The sequence below is a fragment of the Zalophus californianus genome, chromosome 11 (genome assembly GCF_009762305.2).
Source record: "Zalophus californianus isolate mZalCal1 chromosome 11, mZalCal1.pri.v2, whole genome shotgun sequence".
In the NCBI taxonomy this organism is placed as follows: domain Eukaryota; kingdom Metazoa; phylum Chordata; class Mammalia; order Carnivora; family Otariidae; genus Zalophus; species Zalophus californianus.
Window position 1 is genome coordinate 25,372,718 of NC_045605.1, and position 17,221 is coordinate 25,389,938.

At 41.0% G+C, this 17,221-nt stretch overlaps 1 protein-coding gene across 1 annotated transcript in view; it reads left to right on the forward strand.

The window, feature by feature from the left end:
- Nucleotides 1-202: 202 nt before the first annotated feature.
- The window catches only part of TMEM45B (transmembrane protein 45B), a 50,794-nt gene continuing 33,775 nt past the window's right edge, over nucleotides 203-17,221 (forward strand). Inside the window, exon 1 of the mRNA XM_027578826.1 lies at nucleotides 203-451. The gene's annotated coding sequence lies outside the window, so the exon portion shown is untranslated. The remainder of the gene's footprint in view (nucleotides 452-17,221) is intronic.

Genomic DNA, 17,221 nt, shown 5'->3' on the forward strand with positions numbered 1-17,221 from the left:
TAAAGGAATTCAAAAAACCCAGCACCTGATAACATACAACACACAATGTCTGGTGTCCAATCAAACATTACCAGGTATGCAAATAAGCAGGAACTATGACCTATAACCAGGGGGGTAAAAAAATCTATCCATTGATCCAAAAAAAAAAAAAATCAATTCGAATGAACACAAAGAACACCCATTAACTATATTTTAGCCAAGATTTCACACTCTTGCCTCATCAAAGCTTTTAGCAGTAGATGCTGCCTCAAAATTACCGAACTGGCAGATTTCCTTTCCCTGATTTTTGGTGCTAATAAACCAAAAAGTTGTTAAAAGGAAAGAAAAACCAAAGCCCAACTGACAGATTACTTCTGAGGAATTCTCTAAGCTTCAAGGTTGCAAATCCTGCTTCGCCCTCGACGCCTTTCCGTTCTTCCTGCATTTCGTTGTGTGTTCCTTCCTTCTCTTGGTAAGTATATTCCTCTTTCTATTTTTACAAAAAATATTTCAAAAACAAAAACTTATATGTATTACATATATATTTGTATATATCATATATTGTTTTATATATTATATTAATTATGTATTAATTAATTATATATACACACACAAGTTAATGCATGGCCATTATTAAATGGATGCTTCTATTTTGTTCTTTCTGCTTTAGATCTCTCAGGTAACAAAAAACAATAGTATGCTGCTATGTGCCAAACAAAATCAGTGCCATGCCCATATGTGTGTATTCTCATATGAAATACATATTTTGGTAATCAGATCAGCCCTGTGTGGTAGATACTATCATCATTCCTATTTTACAGTTGAAGAAATTGAGGCATGGGGAGGTTCAGAAGGCTGCACTACGTCAGATGGTGGACAACTGGCAGATTTGGGTTTGGGTTCAGATAATCTACAACCAGAGCTCATGATTTTGATCATAAATTCTACTGCCTTTAACTAATACAGAGGCTATAGAATAGATTATCTATTTTTTTAAAAAATTAAACTATACAGATGTAACCAATACAGATCCCTCCCCTTCTTTTTCTTCCCTATATCCCTCCAAATAGCCACTAATCTGAAGACGTTCTCATACATGATTTCCCCCTCACCTGTTCCCACCCCTTCATCTGATCTCAGGTGAAGACGATTGAGTGAATCCCATTAGCCAGTTTGCACCTCCATTGTTAACTATGATTTTCATAGTAGCATTATACATAATATTCAAATGTGTTTTGTATGTATCTTCTAAATCCCATATTTAATGATTTAATGTGTTTTGTACATATCTTCTAAATTCCATATTTCACCCATGTTGGTGGTGGTGGTGGTGCTGATGGTGTGTGTGTGCGCTCACACTTTAAATTTATAGAAAGGGCATTTGTATTATATAGACCGTGTATTATTTCTTACTATCTTTACTCAGCACTGTTTTTACAACATATCCTTGTTGTTATGTACATTTCATTGTTGCTTCTAATGGGCACACCGTTCCCTAGTGTGTATCAACTGCATTGTCTAATTGTCTCCAACTATAATGACCATTTATGTACATGTCTTGCTGTGGGCTGTGTGTGAATTTCTGGAACTTATGAATGCTTAATTTAACCAAATACTTAACAACTACTCTCCAAAGAAAACTGTACCAATGTCACCACTTCCCCAGCAATACAAGAGGGTTCTTATTTTTCCCACACTCTTACATTATTTGGCATTATCCAATTTCTAATTTTTGCAAATCTGATATCCAGTCTTTTAATACAGGGTACATTTTTCTAATTGCTAATGAGCTAGAGTTCCTCTTTATTACTTTTCATTTGTGTTTCTCTATTTGTAAATTACTGTTTATATCGTTTGTCCAGTTTTCTGTCGGGTTTCTCATTGTTGATTCACAAGAGTTGTTTGTATATTTACCTAATAGCTAGAGACTAATAGTCTCTTGTTAGTTTTAGATATTGCAAATATATTCTCCCAATCTATTGTCTCTGTGTTGACCTTGTTTACAGGTCCTTCATTTAACAAAAATCTTGATGCAATGAAATCCATTAAATTTTTTTGCCTCCTGCTTTGTGCTTTGTGGTCTTAAGTTGGCACAAAGATATTTTTATATAAGCTTTTTTAGGAATGTGTCTTTAGATCTTTAGTACATCTGAAGCCCACCTTTATAAATAGGTAAAGATAAGAAAAGGATGCAGTTTTATTTTTCTATTTATGGACCAATTTTTCCAAGAGCATCTACTAAGCATTGATTTGTGGCACCAATGTTTGTCACATATCAAGTTTACATAAAGAGGTGGGTCTATCTCTGAGTTCTCTGTTTTGTTCCATTAGACTATTTGTTAATCCTCTTTAAATTGCCTTTGTCTAAAATCAATTAAGCATAAATGTAAGAATTGCTTTCTGGACTTTCAGTTCTGTTCCATTGATCTATATGCTTATACTCACACCAGTTCCACACGGTCTTAACTAGCATATTAAAATTTAAAATCAGAAAGTGTAAGGGCGGGGCGCCTGGGGGGCTCAGTCGGTTAAGCGGCTGCCTTCGGCTCAGGTCATGATTCCAGGGTCCTGGGATCGACTCCTGCGATGGGCTCCCTGCTCGGCAGGGAGCCTGCTTCTCCCTCTCCCTCTGCCTGCCTCTCTGCCTACTTGTGCTCTCTAACTCTCTGTCAAATAAATAAATAAAATCTTTTTTAAAAAATTTAAAAAGAAACTGTAGGGGTGCCTGGGTGTGGCTCAGTCAGTTAAGTGTCTGTCTTTGGCTCAGGTCAAACTCGAGATCGACTCCTACCACAGGCTCCCTGCACAGCCAGGAGTCTGCTTCTCTTCCTCTGCCCTGCTTGTGCTTTCTCTCTTTCAGTTTGTCTGTCTCTCAAATAAATAAATAAAATCTTTTTAAAAAATTTAAAAAAATAAAATCAGAAAGTGTAAATTCTCCAACTTAATTCATATGTAACAGGGCTAGCCCTCAGCTTTTTAGAACATTTTATTATGCAGTTTGTTAACACACATAAAAGTAGAAGGAATAGTATAATGAGCTTTTATTACCTATCGTTCAGCTTCAACAACCTTGCTTCATCTATACTTCTCCACCCCTTACCCATTGCCGGTTTTGATATTTAATACCTTTACTGAGATATAACTTAGCAAAAAATTCACCATTTAACTACACAGTTCAATGATTTTGAGTAAACTGATGAGGATGTGCAAACATCACCACAGCTCAGTTTGAGAAAACTTCCATTGTCCCAGAACATTCCATCTTGCCCAGCTGCCATCAGTCCCTACCCCTGCTCCCCCTCGAGCCCCAGGCAACCAACCATTCATCTGCTTTCAATCTCTATACATTTGTCTTCTCTGAACGTTTCTTTTTTTTTTTAAGACTTTATTTATTCATCTGAGACAGAGATACAGAGAGAGAGAGAGCATGAGCAGGGAGAGAGGCAGAGGGAGAAGGAGAAGCAGGCTCCCCGCTGAGCCAGGAGCCTGATGTGGGGCTCGATCCCAGGACTCTGGGATCGTGACCTGAGCCGAACGCAGACGCTTAACCATCTGAGCCACCCAGGCGCCCCTCTCTGAACATTTCTTATAATGGAATCATATAGTATGTGGTCTTTTCTATCTAGCTTCTTTTGCTTACCATAGATTTTACAGTCATACATGTTGAAGCTTATATTAGTAGTTCATTTCTTTCTGCTGCTAAGTAGGATTCCATTTTATAGACATAACACATTATCATTCACCAGTGGACTGACCTTTGAATTGTTTCTAGTTTTGAATATTATGTATAATGCTACTACAAAATTTGCATATAAGCCTTTGTGTGGATACATGTTTTCATTTCTCTTGGATATATAGCTAAGAGTAAAATTTCTGAGTCAGATGATAAGTTTGTTTAACTTTTAAGAAACTTTTTAAGAAAGTAATTCAGAGTGGCTGTACCACTTTACATTGCTATAAGCAATATATGAGGGTTCCAGTTTATCTATATCCAATATATGAGGCTGTAACACTTTACATTGTTATAAGCAATATATGAGGGTTCCAGTTCATCTACATCCTCTCCAATTTTTACTATTTTCTGTATTTTATTTTTATTTCCACAAGTATTCCTGATTAACATCATCTTGCGTTTTTTGGGAGGGTGGGTTCTTATATTTTTAAATCTAACTTAGTGGGCATATTGGTATCTCATGGTTTAATTTGCATTTTCCTAGTTCTAATTTTGCTAACCATCTTTTTATAGGCTTTTATTTATTGTTTTAAGATTTATTTATTTATTTTAGAAAGAGAGAGAGCACGCCAGTGGCAGGGGAGGGGTAGAAGGAGAGGGAGAGAGAATCTCAAGCAGACTCCCCGCTGAGCGCAGAGCCCGACACAGGGCTCGATCCCAGGTCTCTGGGATCATGACCTGAGCTGAAACCAAGAGTTGGACACCCAACCAACTGAGCCACCCAGGTGCCCCTCTTTTTATGGTATATTCATATACCTTTTAGATATTCATATACCTTTGTTGGTGAAATGTCTGTTTAAACATTTTGCCTGTTTTTTAATTGGGCCACCTTTTTATGAAATTATAAGACTTCTTACTACATTTTAGATCAGATACATCAGATAGATAACTTGGAAATAGTTTCTCCCAGTCTGTGGCTTAACTTCATTTCCTCACTGGTGTCTTTTGAGCTTTTCAATTTTGATGATGTCCAATTTATCAAATTTTTCTGGGGCGCCTGGGTGGTTCAGATGGTTAAGCGTCCCTGCTCGGCGGGGAGCCTGCTTCTCCCTCTCTCTCTACTGTTCCCCCTGCTTGTGCTCTCTCTCTCTCTGTCAAATAAATAAATAAAATCTTTAAAAAATTTTTTTTCTTTCATTGATTATGATGTTGGTATGGATATCTTGGGTCCTCCCTGGTCTATCCTGTGCAGACATGTGGAAACTTACCCAGGCCTTATGGCTATCTCATATTCCAGATCTTTGACCAGTCCCCCAGTTCACTGCTAATGCCAGCCAGGACTGCAACGTCAGGCTAGCTGAGCCACTGGATTTACCTGTTTGTTTGCTCCTGGGATCCTAACAATTACTTCCAATCCTGCTAGAAGTAGGTTTTTCTATGCTTATTCAAAACCAAGTGAGACCCCTCTGGTGGTGAAGCTGTGGGTTTTCACAGTTTGAACACCCCGGTAGAATATCCCATAAACTAAGATGGAAGGTGGAAGAAATGGGAGCAATCTCAGGTAAGATAATCACAGAACGAACCTACTGGTTTTTTGTTTGTTGGTTGGTTGTTTTTTTTTTTTAAGATTTTATTTATTTAGGGGCGCCTGGGTGGCTCAGTTGGTTGGGCAACTGAGTCCCAGGATTGAGTCCCACATCTTAAAAGATTTTATTTATTTATTTGAGAGAGAGAATGAGAATGAGCAGGGGAGAGACACAGAGGGAGAGGGACAAGCAGACTCCCCACTGAGCGGGGAGCCCGACATGGGGCTCCATCCCAGGGCCCTGAGATCATGACCTGAGCTGAAGTCTGATGCTTAAACTGACTGAGCCACTCAGGCGCCCCAGAACCTACATTTTTATTCAAAGTTTAGCATTTCATTAATTACTACCTCTAAATTAGTCATATACCTTTGGTCAATTTCCAAAGCCCTGGAATGGTTATTTTGACAATTTAATCCAGTTTTATAATTAATTTTGGAGGAGAGAATTTGCTGGGGAGTTCCTTCATGGCACTGAGCAATACTGGTTTGGGGGATGGAATAATACAGGCAAAATGATGCTTTTCTTCTAAGACTGGGAACAAGACAAGGGTGCCCACTCTCACCACTCCTATTCAACATAGTACTAGAAGTCATAGTCACAACAATGAGACAAGTAAAAGGCATAAAAAATATCAAAATCAGAAAAGAAGAAGTAGATAATACAGTCTTAGAGAAAATCGTAAAGACGCCACCAAGAAACTGTTAAAACTGGGCTCCTGGGTGCCTCAGTCAGTTAAGCATCTGCCTTTGACTCTGGTCATTATCCCAGCGTCCTGGGATCGAGTCCCACGTTGGGCTCCCTGCTCAGCTGGGAACCTGCTTCTCCTTCTCCCTCTGCCATTCTTCCTACTCATTCTCTCTCTCTCTCTCTCAAATGAATAAATAAAATCTTTAAAAATAAATAAATAGCTTCTGCACAACAAAAGAAAACAAAACCTACAGAATCAGAAAATATTTGCAAATCATGTATCTGATAAGGAATTAATATCCAACTCGTACAACTCAGTAACAAAAACAAAAAAACAGAACAACAATCTGATTTTCAAATGGGCAAAGGACTTGAATAGACATTTTTTTTCAAAGAAGACATACAAATGGCCAACAGGTACATGAGAAGATGCTCAACATCACTCATCATCAGGAAAATACAAATCAAAACCACAATGAGGTATCACCTCCTACTTGTTGAAATGGTTAGTATCAAAAAGACAACAGTTAACAAATGTTGGTGAGGTTGTGGAAAGGAACTTTTGTGTACTGTTGGTGGGAATGTAAGTTGGTACAGCTACTACAGGAATCATTAAATCATTAAACAGAACTACCATGTGATCCAGCAATCCCACTTCTGGGTATATATCCGGAGAAAATGAGATCACTATCTCATCAAGATATATGCATCTCTGTGTTCATTGCAGCATTATTTACAATAGCCAAGACATGGGAACAACCCATCAACATATGAATGGATAAAGAAAATGTGAAATATATCAATCTGTCTTTATTATATATCTATCTACATGTGGAATTTTATTCAGCCATAAAGAGGAAGGATATTCTGCCCTTTGCAACATGGATGAATTTTGAGGGCATAATGCTAAGTGAAATAAGTCAGACAAAGAAAGACAAATACCATATGATCTCATTTATATATGGAATCTAAATATCCAAACTCATAGAAACAGAAAGTAAATGGGTGGTTGCCAGGGGCTAGAAAGTGGGGGAAATGAGAAGATGTTGGTCAAAGGGTATAAACTTTCAGTTATAAGTTGAATAAGTTCTGGGAATCTAATATCAGAATAGCGACTATAATAAATATACTGTATTGTGTACTTGAATGTTGCTAAGCATAGATCTTAAATGTTCCCACTATAACAACAACTCCCCAAAAATGGTAATTATGTGAAATGACAGCTGTGTTAACTACCTTATTGTGGTAAACATTTCCCAAAATATACCTATGTCAGATCATCACATTATAAATCTTAAACTGACATGTTATATGGCAATCATATCCCAATAAAGCCGAAAAAAATTGAGAATTTTTACATATTTTACTGGCTATTATTCCTCTTTTTAAAGTGGTTATTTAGCTCCTTTGTTTATATTTTAAATGTGTTGTCTGCCTATTTCTTACTGGCTTGTGGACATTATTTGTATATTTTGTATATGCATCCTTTATCAGATACATCCTGAAAATATTTTCTCCTAGTCTGTGACTTGCCTTTTCAGTTCCTTAACATTGTCCTTTTCTAAACACAAGTTCTTAATTATAATAAAGTCTCATTTACGAATCTTTTCTTTTATAATTGGTGCTTTTTTATGCACTTTGTAGGAAATATTTTCTCACTCCCCAGGTTGTAAAGATATTTTTTCATATTGTCTTCTAAAGTCTTTATAGTTTTGCCTTTCACGATTAGATCTACAATCCACTGTAATCAATTCTGGATAGCAGTGAGAGGGAGGGGACAATATATAAACATTTCTGTATAGATGTACAATTGACCCAGCTCTGTTTATTAAAAGACTATCCATTCCACCAGTGCACTGCACTGCAAACTTTGTCATAACTCAAGTGACTGTTTATGTATGGGTCAGCTTCTGGACTCTGTTTCTGTTCTTTTTGTTAATTGATCTGTTCTTGTGCCAATTCCCATACTATCGTGCTTACTGCAACTTCGTAATAAGTCTTGATATCTGATAATGTGAGTCCTTCAGCTTTGTTCTTCAAGTTTGTCCTAGCTGTTCTTACCCTTTTTGCATTTCTGTTTGTTTTAAAATCGGTTTGTTTTACACACACACACACACACACACACACACACACACACACACACACACCTTCCAGTGATTGACTGAGATTACATTGAATCTGTAGATCAATTTAAGAGGATTAAATCATTATTATACTGAGTCTTTCAAAATATGAACATGGCATATCTCTCTGTTGCATAGGTCTTCTTTAAAATTCTCTCAATAGAGGTTTCGGGGTAGAAGTCTTAGACATATTGTGTTAGATTTATTTATTAATGATGATTACCTAAGTTAATTATCTCATTAGAATTTGCCAAATGGTGGGGCACCTGGGTGGCTCAGTCAGTTGACCTCTGACTTTTGATTTCAGCTCAGGTCATGATCTCAGGGTCATGAGATGGAGCCTCCCCACCCCACACTGCCCTGTGCTGGGCATGGGGCCTGCCTAAGATTCTCTGCCCCTCCCTCTGCCCCTCCTGCCCTCCTAGGCTCACTCTCTCTCTCAAAAAAAAAAAAAAAAAAAATTGCCAAATGGTGATTTTCTAATTCTATCATTCATTCTATACTTATTAGCTAGAATTTTTCTACAAATACTCTCCTGCATTCTCTAAAACTAATTTCTCTACTCTACAGTTCATATAAGAAAGACAGGATGGGGCACCTGGGTGACACAGTTGTTTGAGCCTCTGATTCTTGGTTTTGGCTTGGGCCTGATCTCAGGGTCGTGCGATCAAGCTCCGCGTCGGAAGTCCAGAATGGAGCCTGCTTGAGATTCTCTCTCTCCCTCTGCCCCTCCTGCTTGTGCTCTCATTCTCTCTCTAAAATAATTAAATAAGATCTTTAAGAAAAGAAGGAGGAGGAGGAAGAAGAAGAAGAAGAAGAAGAAGAAGAAGAAGAAGAAGAAGAAGAAGAAGAAGAAGGTAGGATAAATGCTTAATTCCTTCCCTTTAGTTACTAATGAATTGGCACCCAGCAACCCCCAAAACTATCTGACTAGTTTTGCTCCTGTTGGTTAAGGAAATCTCATGTGCAGTCTTTCAATCCCAGTCAGCACCCTAAGAATGGGCCTTGGGCCTGGACCACTTCCTTACCAAGAGACACAGAGCCCACACACCTGTGTCAGGCTGATAGCCTTCCTCTGCTTAAACATGTGTGTCCATGGCCTCAGGCACACCCCCAGCATTCAGTATTTCAGACACCATGGGGAGGAGTTGGGGTCTTTCCACTCTGGACAAGAAGGGCGCATACAGACCTATTGCCCTGCAATGGCTGTCAGGAGTGGAGGGGGACCTTGGTGGCCATGGGGATCTGACACACACTATTGGAGCTGACCTTGCTGTCTCTTCTCTGTGTGGATAAAGCATTGTTCCATCCAGTGCTCTACTGTGCTGTGTCTTCCTTGGTGACTCTGATACCAAGATGCAGTGAGCAGAGTGTTGGGACTTCTACTCCAGGTGGCTGGTGTTGTGATAAGCTTTGCTATCCTCTAGGTAGTTGTAGTCCTCCCCTCACTGTGTTCTGCTTGACAGTTTGGCATAGTAAGCAGGGTCGCCAACTATGGCATGGTGGAAGCACAAGGGCTTGTCAGCCCCATTGCCCCAGGTGGTGCCAGCCCCTCAAGGATCATGGGCTGCTTTCCTCTGCCTTATAAGCATAAATGGGATGTAGAAAATCTCCCTGTCGATAGGACTGAGCTGGTGCAATGGGTGAAGGCAGAGATACAAGAGGTGGGTCCTAAGAAAAAAACCTATGGCCTAGCTCTTGGGCCCCCTCTCATTGCCACACCACCAGCCAACTCTCACGGTATCCCAAGGGTCTGTTGGGGGAGTTCATTGAGACGACATGACTGCCGGTTGACTTGCAAGCTGGACTCAGGCAATGGGAGGCTCCTCAGCCCCTCCCTGTCCTTAGAATGTGCATCCTGCTCACCTTTCCAGCTCCCAGAAGCTGCCCCAAATATATAGCCTTGAGATGGTGATGTGGTGTTGAGACCATCTGGATGGTATACATGACTGAACCCAGGGAAGGCATCCATATAAACTTAAGATTCAGTAAGTAAGTATAGAGACCTATTCATCTTGTAGCTGCCCAAGACAAGTCTCATATTTAAGTTCCCTTGCTTGTTAAACCTGCCATCTACCAATCAAGAATGGCCTGCTTCTTTCTTCAGTCTCTTCCAGCCCTCCGGGTATGGGGACCAGTTTCAGATTTCACGTGGGAAGCTCCCGAGGTTGTGAACCAACAGGGTCACTGGTGATGTCCAAGGGAAGGGAGTCCTGTGCAGGAAGTTCCACCCCATCCCGCTCGTTTGGGGGGCCTCAAATAAGATCTGTTTGCACTCAGCGCTAAACCACTGATGACATCGCTGAACACAAAACTGTTGAAATAAGATCCTTCTTTGCGAATGAAATACAAAACCTGAAAGACACATATGGACAGAGGCCAGGGAAATCTCATGCAGCAAGGCTGGTGTTAACATTTGATGAAGGGACCCTGCAGACCCAGATGTCTCAGGCTGGAGGGCACAGTTAAGGATGGGGCTGAGCTCTTCAGGTCCCCATTGTGGGTCAGTGGCCTTGTACCCCTGTCAGGATAAAAGGGGAAAAGAGAGAAATCAAGACTTTTATGGGGCTCTTGATACTGGTGCCATAAGGACCTGAAAATGAATGACTTTGGGACATTTGGGGGGTAAATGAGGTGACCCGTGGCAGACAGGTGCTCGTATGCTCATATGCTCAATATGCCACCACTGGGCGGGATTTGACCTTCAACAAACCCAGGTCACCACAGGAGTTTCGGCCGTCCATTACATCAGTGACATCTTAGCTGGAAAGCCCACCAAAAAACAGGGGGAAGTGGCACTGCAACTAGTCATTGATACAATGACTAGTGGCAGCTGGGCTATAAACCCAGAGGAAGTACAGGACCCAACAGAGCAGGTGCATTTCCTACGGGTCACTTGGGCACAAAGCCAAAGAAGTACCCTCGATAGAGTAAAGGAATTATTGGCTCCAATGGCATCCACTGTTAAAAAGGAGGTCCAATATTTCCTAGGCCTTTTTGGGTACTGGAGACAGCATGTACCCCACTTGGATGTTCTTTTGTTCCCCCTAGTTAAGGGTGACCCACAAGGTTATCAGTTTTGAATCAGGTCCTTTGTAGCAGCAAGTCTTGAAAGCTCTTCAACAAGCTCTGGCCCAGCCGCTGCCCTGGGACCCTCAGAGCCTAGACACCATCCGTGTCCATGACCTCCACACATGCTGATTAGGCAACAAAAAACTTCCACTAGGGGGTGCTGGCCTCTTGGGTTTTGAAACCATAGTTGCTTAAGGCAGCCACCAGATAACACCTTTTGAAGAGCAACTCCTTGCTTGCTCTCGGCACTGGTAGAGACAAAACATCTCAGAGCCAGAGCACGGCATGTGACTCTGTGACCTGAACTGCCCATTTTGCTTGGGTGCTTACGGACTCCACCAATAAAATTGGACAAGCTCAATTGAGCTCAATTATTAAGTAGAAATGGTATAACCAAGGTGAGGCCTGGTAAGCCTGGACAAGCCAGCTTACCAGGAAGGACTGAGCAACCCACAAGGAATGCTTTGCCCCAACCTGCACGGCTACCCAGGGCCCAAGATTCAAAGATATGCCTGCTGACCGTGTGGCACAGTTCACCGATGACTCTGCAAAATTAAAGATAGACAGAGTCCTTGCAGCTATGGCCACCATTTAGCCAATAGTGGCCATCTTTTGGCTGGGACTGGATATGGACATTCTGCTCAGTGGGCTGAACTCCGGTGATGGTTGTGGTGATGGTTGTGTAGGCCACCCACACCACCAAGCCTTGCTACATTTTACCAACTTGTGGGTCATTGCCAATGGCCTAGTCATCTGGTCAGGAGAATGGCAACTGAATGATTGGACTATCAAGGGGTTCCAGGTCTGGGGACAAGAACTATGTCAGCAGCCTGGAAAGGAAAAATATATGGTAGTGCTCATGGCAAAGGACTTTTAAAAATGGATCATGAATGAACTCTCATGCCTATCAAGCTTGTGCCCCATGGGTAACAACAGTAGCCCAGTGGATACATCAATGAACTGGACATGGAAGTCCATTTCAGATGCAAGAAAATGCCAAGGCCCAAGGAGTGATGCTGGAAGATGTCAAGACTAAGGCAGTGCAGTCTTGGATTCTTGCCAATGGACACAACTCATCCAAAGAAGAAGGAGATTTGAAGTGTTGCAGGATCTGCAATCCACATATTGGGAGCACTTACCCCAGACTCAAATAGTCCACATGTGGCCTGTTGCTTATCTGACGGGGGGTCCCAAGCCATCAGTGTTCTGATCAGAGGGCTAACACCCTCAGTGCAAGTTCAAACACATAGGGCACCTAGTACCCCATGCATGAAGCTTTCCTTGAACATAGACATCTATCGAGAGGCAGACTTCAAATATCACTAATAGTACAGGACCGTTGTACATCATGCAACTTTACTTTACCACCTAACCTGTAGTTAAACCAGACACGAGCTTCATACAATTGGCATAGAGACTCTTCTAAAGAGTGCTCCCTGACCAGAGTGATGGGTGTTCCTCTGAGTTAGATGTTCTCTAAGGGGGTACACTGGCCTATGAAGTGCTTGTCACCCTCAGATGGGGCTTGCTCTTTGGAATTTCAGGGTTCTCGGGTGTTGGTACAAAATGATATTCTAAATTGGAAGGGCCCCACAATTGGGATACATTGCAGGTTTGCCAGAGACACTACAAGAAAAACAATTGGATAGCTAGTTCCATTCTGCTGACTGTGTCTTCATACCTGGCATAGGCTCACATGCCCTGGAAAAAATGGTATGTCATTAACTACGGCAGAGGTAGTTAACACTACTCCCCACGCTATTCTCAGCGAACTCACTAGCCATGGCGGTGATGAACAGGGTGGTGTCCGTGCTATTGCCAACATCTCCTGCTGTGTAATGTATCAATAATTCAGGGAAGGTAGAAACCAAACTGTAGAAAATCCAGGCTCCAATGGAATGGTTTTCAGCTCACGGATCCCCTTAGACTTTGATGTCTTTAGTTGAAATAACACAAGCACTTGGGGGTCCTGGTTGAGGACCATCCTCCAGGGAGGCCTGACCATCCTCTTGAGTCTGGTCCTCCTAATAACCCTAGTGAAATGTTGTCTCAAAATGACAGAGAGGCAGCCAACCACATCCATATAATAAGTGGTTTAGGGGCCCCAGGAGCCCCAATTTCACCTCCTAATTCAAGGTGGGGCAGTGGTCCTGCTGGATTTGATATGTTTCATCTGCTGTTTCAGTGGATGGGTGAGGATCGGGGCAGGGGGAAGCTAAGAAGGGCAGTCTCATGTGCAGTCTTTCAACCCCCAAGGCCTCATAAGGATGGGGTCTTAGGCCTAGGAATACTTCCTCACCAAGAGACAGAGAGCCCACACAACTGTGCTGGGCTTCCAGCCTTGTGCGGGAACATTTTTCCCTGTTTCAGACTCAGTGTGTGCTCTTTTGTTCTGCTTGAGACTGTGCATCAGTGCCCCTCAGGCACACCCCAGCATTCAGTTTCTCACACTCTATGGCGGAGGAGCTGGGGGTCCTTCTGCCCTGGCATGAGAGGGGTGCATATAGACCAGTTGGTCTACATTGGCTGCCAGGGCCAGAGAGGCACCCTATTTGATCTGTCTCTTCTCTATGTGAGTAAAGCACTGTTTCTGTCCAGTGCCTTACAGTATTGTGTTTTCTTTGCTGACTCTGAAACCAAGATGCAGTGGGCAGAATGGGTGGATTTCTATTTCTGGTAGCTGACATTGTGATGAGCTTTGCTATCCTCTGTGCAGTTAGAGTCCTCTCCTTGGACTGTGTAGTGTTCTACCCAACAGTTTTATTTATCTTTGTCTTTTGAATATCACTATGTTTTTATAAATGGTTGGTATGCTATTGGATTTTCAAATTGCCCCATCTTTAGAGTCTTCGTTCAGGCTAGCTTCTGTGGCTTTTAGACGAAGCTCTTATTCTTACCTGGGTTTCCCCAAGTCAGAGCCTGAGAAAAAAGTTTGTGTACAGGGTAGTATATTTGGGTAGGTGATTCCAGAGAGCAGGAGTGAAAGATGAGGGGAGTGTCACAGGAAGGAGGGACAATTGGCCACTGGACTTTTTTTCTGACTGTACTTCTTTTTTTTTTTTTAAAGATTTTATTTATTTATTTGAGAGAGAGAGAGAGAGAATGAGAGAGAAAGCACATGAGATGGGGGGAGGGTCAGAGGGAGAAGGCAGACTCCCTGCCGAGCAGGGAGCCCGATGCGGGGACTCGATCCAGCACTCCAGGATCATGACCTGAGCCGAAGGCAGTTGCTTAACCAATTGAGCCACCCAGGCGCCCTCTGACTGGTACTTCTTAAGGAATTTTTTAAAGTATGTATCAGAACTATCCACCCATGGACGAAAAGGAAAGCATTTGTTGCTTAGATACTATTCCCCATTGATGGATTATGGCTTCATGGGCATTTATTCTTCCCAAATTCCCCGTTGCACATTCATGACCACCGAGTGGAGTCCTGCCAATGTTCTACATCCTGCAAGCCTCAAAAAAAGCCCCAAGGCAGGGAAGCAAGAGATCGTTGCACAACCAGGCAGGGAAGCACTCTGTGACTGTACCTGCACAAAGCCTGTCAAAGCTCACATGAACTGCTCACCACACCCACAACTAAACTGAAAAGCGTGACTGAGATGATTATGAAGTATTGCACAAGAGATGCCTAGTGCTGCTCATTTTGAGCCACTCGTGCTTCTCTTAAGTCCAATCCATCACAGCGTTTCCTTTCATGCACTGGCCAATCACAATTTCTGCAAGAGGATGAGTGGAGCAAACATCAGTCCCCACTGCCTGCTGCTTCTGAGGCCATCATTGGGATGGTCATCACATACGCTCCAATCTAGATTCCCTCACCCTCACCAGCCCGTCAGCTTGGAGCACACTTCTGAAAAGAAGTTCTCTCTCCGGTCCAGTGTTATTCTCATGAGTTTACCAAGGTAGCTTTCCACACCTTCCTTTCTACTCATACACACCCTGCACCTGTGTGTGTATGTCATTTAAACATCTTACTCTTGGCTCAGGTTATGATCTCAGGGTCGTGGAATTGAGCCCTTCGTCGGCTCCGAGCTCAGTGGGGGGGTCTGCCTGGGATTCTCTCTCTCTCTCTTTCCTTCTGCCCCTCCTCTCTCTCTCTCTCAAATAAATAAATATTTTTTTAAAAAGAACAAAATACTTAGGAATTAACTTAACCAAGAAGGTGACAGTCTTGTACACTGAAAACTATAAAACATTGCTGAAAGGAATTAAAGAAAACATAAAGAAATGGAAAGACATCTTGTGTCCATGGACTGAAAGACAATTTTAATACTACCCAAAGCAATCTACAGAGTCAGTGCAATCCTTATCAAAATCCGAAGGAGTTTTTGTTTTTTTTTTTGCAGGAATAGAAAAATCCATCCTAAAATTCAAATGGAATTCAAGGATTCCAAATAACCAAAACGATCTTGAAAAAGACAAACAAATTTGGAAGACTTGTACTTCCTAACCTAAAATTCACTAGAAAGCCACAATAATCAAAACAGAATGGTACTGGCATAAAGACATAGAGATCGACATAATAAAATAGAGATCCCAGAAATAAACCCTTGCATATAAAGTCAAGTGATTTTTTTTTTACATGAGTGCCAAGATGATTCAATGGGAAAGGACAATCTTTTCAACAAATGGTACTGGGAAAACTAGATATCCATACATAAAAGAATGAAGTTATATCCTTATCTAACACCATATACAAAAATTAAGTCAAAACGGATAAAAGATTTAAACATTAAGAGCTAAAACTATACAAGTCTTAGAAGAGGACATAGGGGAAAATCTTCATCACTTTGAATTTGGCAGTGATTTCTTGGATATGACATCAAGAGCATAGGCAACAAAAGCAAAAACAGAAAATTGGATTTTATCAAAATTAAAACTTTTTGTATCAATACACACTAACAGAGTAAAAGGCAACCCATAGAATGGGAGAAATATTTGCAAATCACATATCTGATAAGAGATTAGTACCAAATATATAGAGAATTCCTAAAAGTCAACAACCACAAAATACCCTATTCAAAAATGGGCAAAGCACTTGAATAGACATTACTCTAAAGAAGATATATACAAATGGCCAATAAGCACATGAAGAGATATTCACCAGCATTATCATTAGGGAAACGCAAATCAAAACCACAATGAGATACTACTTCGAACTCATTAGGATGGCTATTATCAAAAAACAGAAAACAAGTGTTAGCTAGGATGTGTAGAAATTGGAACCCTGTGTACTACTGGTGGGAATGCAAAATGGTACAGCTGCTCCAGAAAACAGTAAGGCAGTTCCTCAAAAAAATAGAATTACCATTTGATGCAGCACTATTTTTGGATATATACACTGAATAATTGAAAGCAGAAACCGAAAGAAATACTTGTACACCAAGGTTTGTAACAGCATCGTTCACAATACCAAGGATGGAAACAATCAAAAGGTCCATTGACAGATAAGCGGATAAACAAAATGTAGCACATTATATGTAGTGTATGTCATATATATTCCTGCCTTAAAAGGAAAGAAATTGATACATGCTACAACATGGACAAAGCTTGAAGACATTATACTAAGTGAAATAAGCTTGACACAAAAGGACAGATTCCACTTTTATGAGATACCTTGAGTACTCAAATTCAGAGACAGAATCTAGAAAAGTGATTACTAGGGTCTGGGGGACCGAGGAATGTGTAGTTACTGCTTAATGGGTATAGAGTTTCAGTACAGGATGATGAAAAAGTTCTGGAGATAGATGGTGGTAATGATGGTACATTATGTGAATGCAATTGATACCCCTCTTGGTATAATTTAAAATGGTTAAAATGGTAATATTTATGGTATGTATATTTTACCACACACACACACACACCAAAAAAATCCCACACCACTCTGCAAACTTTTTAACTTAAACAATATACCATGACTATTTTCCTGGTCATAAATACAAATCAAATTCAGTCTTTTTAATAACTGCACACTATATCATAAAAAGTCATGCTATACCGTATTTAACCACTCCCACATTGACAAACACTTGCTATTATAAATAATGCTGCAGTCCAAATCTTTAAGGAGGTTCTTATGATGTATTAGTCCTGTA